The sequence below is a fragment of the Crocodylus porosus genome, unplaced genomic scaffold (assembly GCF_001723895.1).
Source record: "Crocodylus porosus isolate Cpor-Errol unplaced genomic scaffold, CroPor_comp1, whole genome shotgun sequence".
Classification (NCBI taxonomy): domain Eukaryota; kingdom Metazoa; phylum Chordata; order Crocodylia; family Crocodylidae; genus Crocodylus; species Crocodylus porosus.
In genome coordinates, this window is record NW_017728913.1 from 29,577,396 (window position 1) to 29,587,049 (window position 9,654).

General features: G+C 45.7%; 1 long non-coding RNA gene across 1 annotated transcript in view; it reads left to right on the forward strand.

Moving 5' to 3' along the window:
• LOC109309827 overlaps positions 1–8,747 on the forward strand; it is a 14,725-nt gene extending 5,978 nt beyond the window's left edge. The window contains exons 2-3 of the long non-coding RNA XR_002101069.1: positions 5,941–5,944; positions 8,672–8,747. This is a non-coding gene — a long non-coding RNA (uncharacterized LOC109309827). The remainder of the gene's footprint in view (positions 1–5,940; positions 5,945–8,671) is intronic.
• Positions 8,748–9,654: the final 907 nt, after the last annotated feature.

A 9,654-nucleotide genomic window follows, 5' to 3' on the forward strand; every position in this document is an offset into this window, starting at 1 on the left:
TATCCCCACACTGCCTGCCCATGTTCATCTTGGCATCAATGATGACTCCAAGATCCTTTTCTGCCTATGCACTGATGAGAAGGGAGTTCCCCAGCCTGTAGGTATGGTGTTGGTTCTTCCTCCCCAGGTGCATCACCTTGCACTTGTCAGTGTTGAATCCCATCCTATTCTCATTCCCCCAGACAGCTGTAACCTGTCTGGGTCCGATTGTAGCCTATTCCTTCCTTCTAACGTGCCCACATCCCCCTACATCTTAGTGCCATCTTTCCATAGTAAACTGCATTTACAGAAATAGTCATATGCAGTTCTATGCTTGTTGCCTGAAATATTAATGCTTTATGACTCTTGTGTTTAGCAATTCCCACAGGATCATTTTAGCATCCTGCAGTTCTCAGTGTTGAAAGTGTTGATGTACAGCTTACAATAATATGTAATTTTATCCTTTTGCCTGCATTAGCAAATGCATACATAGCTTCAAGATGACCAAGTCTCCTCTGATATGAATCTAAAGTTTCTTAAGTTATTTCTCTGATTTGACAAAAGACATGTGTTTCTTACCAAGTATTTTAATTTGGTAAGGAATACTCTTCCAGATTTTGAACATCTGTCCTATAATTCCTTGCCTTATCTGTTTCAAGTACTTCATTAAAATATGGCAATAACTTCATGCGTGGTGTAATGTTCAGTCTAGCAACATCGTTCAGTTCGTTGTCTGAGAACTCAAGACTGAAAAGATTAAAAAGTTCTTATCAGTTGACTCAAGGTGGCATACTCTAAGCATTTTTCCTTTATATAGCAAATTTAGAAAAAATCCAGGATATTCTTTGTGCCAACCCACTATTTATTTTCCTGTTATTAGTCTGTTACTGGGAAATAACAACAGAATGAAGTTTATTTGTTTTGCTACATATATGTCCAAATAGGATTAAAGTAGGCTTTGTGCTGACCCTCTGTACAGTGGTATATTCCACCCAAGTATGTTTTAGAGTAGGTGAATCCTTTAATCATTAGCCTATAATGTTGTTCATTCTTGCATCTTTTGTTCTGGCCCCCTGAATTTTGTATCGCTTTCTACAAAGTGACTCACCCTCTCCAGGCAAGATGGAAAGTATCCCAAATCAACCTAGCATACAGCCCAGCCATTAGGCTATTCTCTTAAAAGTGAGATGTGTGGATTTGAGCCCCTTCAGACTTAGATGAGTCAGATTCTTTGTTTTTAATTTCCTGTTATCATTGATGCTAGACTATTATACAATATGGTGGATGGCTTTATCTTTCAACTATCTTTCAACAGCAAGTGACCACAACTGCATTTTGTCATGGGCCAGATCCTGTCAATGAGTTTTAAGTGTTCATCAGATTAGTACTAGGAGACTTAGTTAAAAAGTGCATAGTTCCTGAATCCAGATCAGACTTAGGGCCTTATTAAGCATTGCACTTTGAGCTACTCAAATGTTGATCAGTGTTAGTGCTACCTTAAGTTTACCTTAAGGCTAAAATCTGCCTCTGACTGTCCCCAACCTACACATATGTAACTTGCCACTACAGAGCTGAGGAGCACGGGCAGTAGTAGCTATAGTTATGAGTTACCACAAGAGCTGGTAAGCCTTCTATCCCTACGTGGAGGTGTATGAGAGATAGGTTGAGGGGCCAGGAACAAGAAGCCAGGAGGTAGAGAGTTAATGGGATGGGGGTGGGCAATGAAATGGGAGATGGAAATGAAATAGGGATGGGGGATGGGAGGTGAAATGAAGCAAGTCAGGCACTGAAGGATACAATAAAAAGAAGTAAACTAAAGAATTATAAAGAAAGATGAAATAAATTAAAAGAGATCTCACGTTTTAATAAACTGGAATTGGGATTGGAGTGTAGAGGTTGCTGGTTGTGCTTTCCAGAGTGGTTGAAAACAGTGAGGGAAGGTGCTTTTGGGGGAGCTCCTGCCCCTGTCCCAGGAAGGAATCCCTATCTCACTGGGACCTGATCTGACCCCGCTACCTCGTTTCCCTGTCCCCACCTGCCTTGGATCCCACTTCTGGACCTGTCCATGCCCTCACACCTGTGTAGCTGGCATGTGCTTTGCAGGCTGTTTGCATGGGGTTGCGCCACTGGGAGTGGGAGGGGAAGTTGGTTTGGTGCTAGGACCTCCCCACTCCCAGGCAGTAGAGTTCGGTGGTGGAAAATGTATCCACACAAAACAGGGCTGGAGGGGAGACACTGCATTCTGGGATGCTGGAGAACTGCACCTTGGGTGGCTCATCTGTGGGGAGTGGCCACACATTAATAAAGTATGAACTGAGTGACATGAATCAGAAAAAACCCATCCCTGGAGTGGTATAACGTTAAGTAGTCTTAAAGTGTGCTTAAAACTAGTTTCAGGTGTGAATATGTGGACAATCCAGGGGTTAAGAGTTCCAGGAGCTGCCTAAAATTAAAGTTTAACAAGTCCCTTAGGTGTTCAGGCCATGCACATGCAGAAATAAAAACCTTAACGTTTGCCAGATACATGAAGTTGAACAGGGGACACTTATTGCACTTGGGAGCCTCCAATGGCAGGTGGCAGCTGAGTGAAGACTTTTTGTTTTACAACTGTAGATGAAATTCCATCTACCATATTTTCTCACAGATGTCACACACCTTTTTTTCTTTAAATTCAGTTACTGGAAATTGGGATGTACATTATAAGCAAAGAAATAAGGCAATAGCAGTCTGAGGGTAAGTGAATGTAATCCTGCAGTACAGTACATGGGGTTCCCTAGCTGCTGGCTTTAAGCAGCTTCTTTCTACTTCGGCATGCTGCAGAAACTGCTAGTCAGTTACTTACTGCTATTTATTGGTATTTTTGTAGAATACATATCTATATCTGTATCTTTTTTATTCTGACTTTCAGAATTATTCAGGTGAGCTGTATGCATGAAAATATGATAAAACCACTTTAGTAATGGAAGTCCTCTCCTGGATTTAGTGACAAAAACCTAGTTATTTAGTTCTTTTTCATTAAAATTCTAAAAGTAACAATTTCCTAATAAAATGTATAATAATCTAATGATTAATACTTGCCTATCCACATAACAGCTGCAGAAAGCAAAACAAAATTAATGTGCAGGAAACTAGAAAATACATTTCTAATGGGTCTATTGTTTTGAAATGAAAGATGTTTTTACTGAAGTAAACTGTTTTTTAGTACACTAAGTAAAATTACTCAAGATTGCATTATCTGTATTACAAACATTTTCCTGGTTTTAAGTATTGATATGTACTTATCTAAAAAAATAAAAAGTGAACCAGCTCTAAACATGCAAGTACACACCTATGTTTATGCTACTTTCAGAGGTTCTCTATCAAACACATCAGAAAACACTGAAAGGCAAATACCTTCATTATAGGATTGCTTCATAATTCATTAAATTCAATAGAAAGACTCTTGAGTGAGGAGCGGCTGCATAGGTGCTGGGTTTGGCTCAGGACAGCAGAGGCAGCATGCAGGCTGCCTTCCAGTGCCTGCTCTCTGCCCATGCCATGCCCCTCTGCCCCCACGCTTCCTCCAGATATTCCCCACTGGCAAAGGGAAGAGACTGGAAGGAAGAACCCGAGTGCAACCACCACTGTCCTAGGCTGAGCCAGATTCTCCACCCAGCTGCACCCTGAAGTCAGAGCAGACAGGCAGGAATAGCTTTTGGTCTCCCCCTGTGCCTTCATCAGACAGAAGTGGTGGCAGTAGGGACAAGTTACTCTTTTCAGTGCCTACTCTTGGCCAATAAGAGATACAGAGAGGAGGGGGGCAGCAAGGTGCAGGAAGATAAAACCTGATTGCTGCTGCTATCCTCTGCTGAACCTGGTACCCCATGTCATCACAGCCATAGTTAGAACAAGCACCTGGCTCAGCTGGGAACAGTGGCAGCGACGGAAGGGGGTGCAACAGCACTGCTGCACCCCTTCTGGATCCATTGCTGTACAGAGTTAATTGGGAGTATCTCTATGTGTTACTGCCCTGCCACATGTAAATATACCCCAATATGACTCAAAATACACAGGCAGATTATTGGGAGGAAGAGCATAAAACCAATTGGCTCCTCCTTCCTCTGGATAGCCAGTGGGAGGATGATACCTCCTGTAAGTGGAGTGACCTCCACTATGTCCCAGAGTGGGAATTTTCACCATTTTTTCAGACTCTTTCTTATCTGCAGTCCAAGTCTCACATGGAGTGTGATGAGTGATAGAGCTTTTTAGATGGAATTTAGCTAAGCCTTGATCATGATCTTTTTGTGTTCAGTATGTGTGACAAATCATACTATCAAGTTTCATGGAATTAATGTTTTTGGAGAACAAATTCTGTAGTTTTATGCATATTCACTTCTGACAAACAAATGTTAAATTTAGACATACAAGTATATAAGCTAGAAAGCCTTAGGCATTCATTCATTCAGGGAACAGAAATTACACCGTGTAACTAGCTTAACAAATAACACAGCACCTGACCAAATTAGCTCAAACACTATATATGCAATGCTGAATACTGCCCATGACCATGTCATAGCCTTATAAATATTTATATTTGAAGTTGAATACTTCGAAAATGCAGAAATCATCAGCTTGTGCATGCAACTTTAGTAGAAAATGACATTATGTTTTCACATGTATTCATTGTGAACTATTTCTTAGAAACACTTCTTAATATAGATATATCATGAGACCAACATGTAACACAAATCTCTTTAGTGTAAAAGTGGGAGCTTACCTTATGCTGTGAGGGGAAGGCAAATTTAAACGTAGGTATCTGCATAAAGAAAAAGAGAAAATCTCATCACTTAAATTAAATGGGACAATGTCTAAAATAGGAAGACAATGGGTTAGAAAACCTAATAAGTTTTCTCCTCATAGCTAATTTACATAAATCTATTATTCTAATCGAAAAATAAAAGGCTATGCACACCATTAATAATCTTTGTGCCATTTAGTCCCCAAACAGTTTGGGGCCATATGCTCCCACAGCTGGCATGCCAGAAGTTTAACTTACTACAAAACCTGCCACTCTAAACATTGCTGTACCATGTGTATATCAGGTTATTTCCTGTAGTGATAGGAGATAGATGGCTAATTTGTGTATTATATATTAATCATAGTAGTAAAAATTGTTTCAAAATACTAGGTCGTATACTGATGTTGTTCAGTGCAACATCATGAAAATCTTAATTGCTTCCAGATGTTTTTAGATCAGGGCAGAAAAAATACAGTCCATGGGCCACATCTGGCCCACCAGGCAATTTCATTCAGCCCACAGGGCTTCTCCATGAGCCCTCTGTAAACCCTGGTCCTTGGTGCCCCTTTGCAAGCCAGCACCTCCATGCAGGAGGTACAGTTCTGGTTGCTAAATACCAACCTCAATCCCTCCCCTCAACAGCCTGGCCTCATCTGACCCAGCCCCAAGCCAAGGGGTGCTGGAGACAAGAAGCCTCTGCCTGCCAGAGGCTTTTCCTGGTCACTCCGAGGCTGTTCCCAGCCTCCCTGCCTGAAAAAGAACAGAAATGCAGGAAAGAGCCCCATTGGGTTGAGACCAGGGACTCCTGCTGGAGGAAAGGAGCAGGAGTGTGGGGAGCTGTGTGCTATGGGACTGGGCTGGCCCTAGATGCTACAGGAACATAGGAGGCCAGGTGGGGCTGGCCTCACACACTGCCGCCACCTGTGGCCAGGGACTGGAGTGAGAGCATAAGAGCTGTGTACTTTGGGGGCCAGGTGGGGCTGGTCCTGGTCTCCGCCACCATGAGTGGCCAGGGACTGGGCAGGAGCACTATTGGGCTGGGGGGAGCTGGCCCCACTCATTGCCACTACATGCAGCTTAGGGACTTGCACACTCTGGGGACTCGGAGATTCCATTAACTAGATCTAATCAAGTTGTACTTATAACAAACAGCCAATTGACACTGAATTTGACTTCTAATAAAGGCTGGTTTTACACTTTATTACAAAGAAATCAGAAAATGGCAGACCAACTACATTTGGTTTTATTGGGATGATGCATCCTTGTTGTGTAAGTACATTCCACATTAAGAGGCAGTATAAAAGTGGTCACAGTTGCAATGCAGATTATGCTGGTTGAAACTAAGAATTGTCAATTTCTTAGTTGTTATATATGATTGGTGTCTTGAACCCAACTACCACCTGTTAAGTAGTCTGAAAAATCCTTCTTCAAGTTTTTTTCATAAAACATTTAGTTATTTATAGATAGGTGCATGCATAAACCAGGGGTGGCCGACCAGTGGCACAGGCGCCACAAGTGGCACAGGCAGCTTCTAGGAATGGGACAGGCAGAACAGCAGCAAATGGGGCAGAGAGCAAAGCAGCTAATGGAACTGGGAATACAGGGCAGGCAGCAGAAGGCAGAGGAGCAGACTAGGCAGGGAGCACAGAACCACAGAACAGAAAAATCTGCACAGGGAGAGCAGAACACAGAACAGAAAAATCAGGCAAGGAAATGAGATCAAAGTGGCACTTGGAGATGGTGCAGGACTAATTTGTGACATGTCTGCCAAAATGGTTAGTATAAACCCATTAGTATAAATCCAACCCTAGTCTGTGCTTTTAGTAACATTGATGAGCTGAGCTCAAATTAGTGACATATAGAGGAGGACTTTCCACGTCAGCCATGTGCTTACTGAACTGATTCATACAGAGAGTGGCAGGGTTTGGTCCTTGGACCTGTGTTCTTTGGTGTCTTCATCGGTGACTTGGATGCGGGTGTGGAGTGTGCTCTGTCTGGGTTTGCGGATGATACTACATTGTGGGGTGAAGTGCACACTCCAGAGTGTAGGGAACGCTTGCAGGCAGACCTGGACAGGTTAGAAAAGTGGGCAGTCCACAATAGGATGCAGTACAAGGACAAGTGAAGAGTGCTGTACCTACGGTGCAAAAATATCCCGCACATCTACTGGCTGGTAAGTGACTCTCTCAGCAAAATTTGGAACAGGCTTTCATGGGCAGTGGTGCTCTCCCTTGCCTTGGGGGTCTTTAAGATAAGGCTGGACAGGCATCTGATCCCAGCGCTCTTTCCTGCCTAGGCAAGGGGTCGGACCCGGAGATCTGTTGAGGTCCCTTCCGAGCCTAGCATCTATGAACCTATGAACCTATGTACAATAAGCAAAATTCTCTTCTCAGTTGAAACCTCCCATTGAAATCAATCAGGTTGCATGACTGTTGCTGAGAAAAGATACAAGCCAATTTCCTATTACCATGGAACCAGTTGTCCTGTTTGCTTCAGAAAATACAAACAAACGTGGATTTTCTCTTTAACAGAGAAAACCGTGGATTTTCAAAGGTGAAAAATGCAGGAAACTGACAGTTTCTTTGCAGGCTAGATGAGTTCCAGCCCCCAAGGTGATGCTTAGGGCTATGGGAAGCAGGAGGAGGGTGATTGGAGGCAGGGGGCACCACATGCACATGCACATGGCAGCCAGGTAGCAGTAGAAAGCAGTTCCCACATCTCCCTCCAGGTAAGCCTACGGAGGTGGGGGGCACAGGCCACATGGCAGGGAGGCACATGCCCCCTGAGATTTGTGCCCACAGTGAGGTGTTGGGCTGCATCCAGGCCAGACAAGCTCTGGGCAGGAGCTGCTTCCACAGCCATTGCCTCCAAGAACAGGCACCCCCTTGCCTGCCGGGCAGCAGCGAGGGCCACAACTCCACACTGCTGCTGCTACCTCCATGCCTCGCCATGGCAGTGCAGCACTCCCTCCTATGTTGGGTCCCATCTGCTGGGCCATGGAGGTGGCTCCTCCAGAGCTAGTCCAGCCCCACTGCAGCCTGTGACAGGGGCAACTTCCAGGCCCTATGTTAGCTCTGGCCCACCTGTGTCTCTGAGCAAACAACCCACCTTGCTCACCTGCCAGACCTCGTTGTTAAATAATTAGGATGTTAAATAGGAGGGAGGCTGCCCTTTGAGTGCCCCAGTTGTAATGGGGCAATGTTTACATGCACCAATCACCCCTTACATATCCCATGCCTCGCAGATGTTATGCTGTTATAAAAAACCATTCCGGCTCACAATCAGGCTGAATCCAGACCTTTGTAAGGTTTGTAGCATACCGCCTCCCTCTCACAGGGACCTTTTTCACTCAGCCCTCTAGGCCACATACACACTGCCCTACTTCCATGGAGATCATTAGGTTTGTCCTCTTACTCCTCAAGCAGCCCTAGCCCAGCTTATTGGGCTGCTCACTAGGTCCTCATCTGAGTGGCGACTGCCTGATTCACCTAACTCTGGGCTAACTCTGCCCTGACCCCTCACCAGGCCTCTATGCCCCTTCCTGGGCCAACACTCTGCCCCTTCCTTTGAGGCCTAGAGTCAAATGCCCCTTGACCTCAGCTGTCTACTCAGAAGCTTAGCTAGCCCTACAACTCCACCCTTTCCCTCACAGGGTTCAGGGTTCCCTTCCTTACAGGCTCAGGTGCTTCCTAAAGTGTGCCTGGCCCAACTCACCAGGGTCATCCACCCCTATAGGCTCAGGTTCTTCAAGAAGCTTACTTGGCTTAACTGCCATCACACTCTCTCAACTCACCGGATGGTGGGGGCTGGGGTTTAGGCACCCCAACCTGCCTTACACTGGTGACATTCTTGGTCCTGGTATTTATGTGGGGGCTGCCATGCCACCGGCAATCCTACCAGGCCTCCCTATCCTAGCAGGGTACAGTTTTAGGTCTTGCCCTGGACCAGGAGTCTCCAAACCATCCTCATAACTCCTGCCCTTACCTCCCAGTATTCCTGGAGTAACTCAGCCTGACATTCCCTATTTGGCTCCTCCACCCAGACTGCTGCCTTTCTGACCTATGTTTGAAAATGGCCACTGCAATCAGTTACCTGGCACCTGCCTGCTCCAGCCCTTAAAATGATGGAGCACTAAATCTCCTCCGTCACACAGGCCTACATCCCACTGTGACTGCAGAAATCTCAGAGGGCACATACCTCCCCACTGCGTCTTCTGTGCCCCCCCCCACCTTCCCTACACACTCACTCCCTATGTCACACGCTGGGGGGCTGGGAGTGGGGGGCGGCAGGTTGGAAGTAAGGGGTGCTGGCAAGGCTGGGGGACTGTGGGTGGGGAGTCAGGAGCAGTGGAATGGCCAGGGGGCTGCAGGTTTGGAATGAGGGGCACCAGCAGCGGAGCCAGGAGGATGTGGGTCAGGAGCGAGGGGCAATGGCATGGGCAAGAGCAGGGCACCAGCATATAAGGGCTGCGCACCATGACAAAACAGTAGGACAGTCACAGTTGAACCCACGTCCTGATGAGCAAAGGGGACAGGGAAGCTTTGATTTTCCATGATTAAAAATGAAAATCAAATGCTAAAATGTAGAGGAAACCCTCACTATTCGCAGGTTTGGCATTCGCAGTTTCAAATATTCGCACGTGCAGAACCCGCATTTTAAATACACTTTCTACACTTACAGGAGCTCCTCAGGAGCTCCATGCTTGCTGCCACTGCACTCCCGCCACCACCGCCACGCTCCTGCTGTTGCCGCTGGAGATGTGCCCCACTCCCAACTGCTGGGGGCACTGTATTCATGAACCCAGACTGCGTTCATCAATGCAGTGCCTTATTCGCAGATTTTGCCATTCACAGGGGATTCAAGAATGTATCCCCCACAAATGGCGAGGGTCACCTGTA